The 1,274-nt window shown below is 42.5% G+C and overlaps 1 non-coding gene across 1 annotated transcript; it reads left to right on the top strand.

Annotated features, from left to right (window-relative positions):
* Positions 1 to 233: 233 nt before the first annotated feature.
* TRNAE-CUC (transfer RNA glutamic acid (anticodon CUC)) lies at positions 234 to 306 on the top strand. The gene has a single exon. It is a non-coding gene; the product is annotated as a tRNA-Glu (tRNA).
* The last annotated feature ends 968 nt before the right edge of the window (positions 307 to 1,274 follow it).

Genomic DNA, 1,274 nt, shown 5'->3' with positions numbered 1-1,274 from the left:
GAGCTGCTCCTGAGAGCACACGGCTGTTGGTTGGAGGCCTCAGTTCCTCACTGTGTGGACCTCTCTAGAGAGCCTCTTGAGAGTCCTAACAACATGACAGCTAGCTGCCCCAGGGTGAGTGATTTAAGACAAGGACAAGGAGGAAGCCACAATCCTTTTATGATAAGGGTTTGCAAGTGACCCACTGTTACCTCTTCCATACTGTATTCATTAGAAGGGAGATACTAGGGAATTCCCTGGTGGTCCAGTGGTTAGGACTTGGCATTCTCCCTGCCAGGGACCCAGATTCGATCCCTGGTTGGGGAACTAAGATCCTACAAGCCATGCAGGCAGCCAAAAAAAAAAAAAACAACAAAAACCAAAACCAAAGTGAGTCACTAAGTTCAAGCCACAATCAAGAAGAGAGAAATTAAACTCTACTCTTGAAGTGAGGGGTATCAAAGAATCTGAGGACATATTTTTAAACCACCATGGCAGGCATAATGTCAGATGCTCGGCACGTGTTATCTCACTTAATCCTCATAATCATGATTGTTATTGCCATTTTACAGGTGAGGAAAATGAAGCTTAGAGAGGATTCAAGATGAGTCAAACTCACACAGCTGGTTACCTGCAGAACAGGAATTTGGAATCAGATATTGTGAACAAGTGCTGCCCAGTCACTTTCTGCAGTGATGGAATTGTTCTATATCTGTGCTGTATGGTAGCCACTAGCCACATTGATTATTGAACACTTGAAATGCAGCTAAGCTCCATGTCTTCCAGCCAAAGACCACCAGAATACACTTGCAGCTGAATAAGTTGGATTTATTACTTGCTGCAGAGAGAGACCACCCACCCTGAGGGATCATGGAGTGACTCATAGACTCTTGGGATGACTCAGCATGGGATGTCAGGAAAAATCTATTCTAGGATCCATTTTGCTTGGGTGATTTGGGAGGTCTAAGGAATCATGATGGTGACTGCAGCCATGAAATTAAAAGATGCTTGCTCCTTGGAAGAAAAGCTATGACCAACCTAGACAGCATATTGAAAAGCAGAGACGTTACTTTGCCAACAAAGGTCTGCTTAGTTAAAGCTATAGTTTTTCCAGTAGTGAAGGTATGGATGTGAGAGTTGTACTATTTTTTTTTAATATAAATTTATTTATTTTAATTGGAGGCTAATTACTTTACAATATTGTGAGAGTTGCACTATAAAGAAAGCTGAGCGCCGAAGAATTGATGCTTTTGAACTGTGGTATTGGAGAAGACTCTTGAGAGTCCCTTGGACTG

Source organism: Bos grunniens, chromosome 19, assembly GCF_055505025.1.
Source record: "Bos grunniens cultivar Pamir isolate PY7600 chromosome 19, Bosgru_T2T1.0, whole genome shotgun sequence".
Taxonomy (NCBI): Eukaryota; Metazoa; Chordata; class Mammalia; order Artiodactyla; family Bovidae; genus Bos; species Bos grunniens.
Note: the sequence above shows the minus strand (reverse complement) of the source record. Positions and strands in the feature narration are given on the sequence as shown.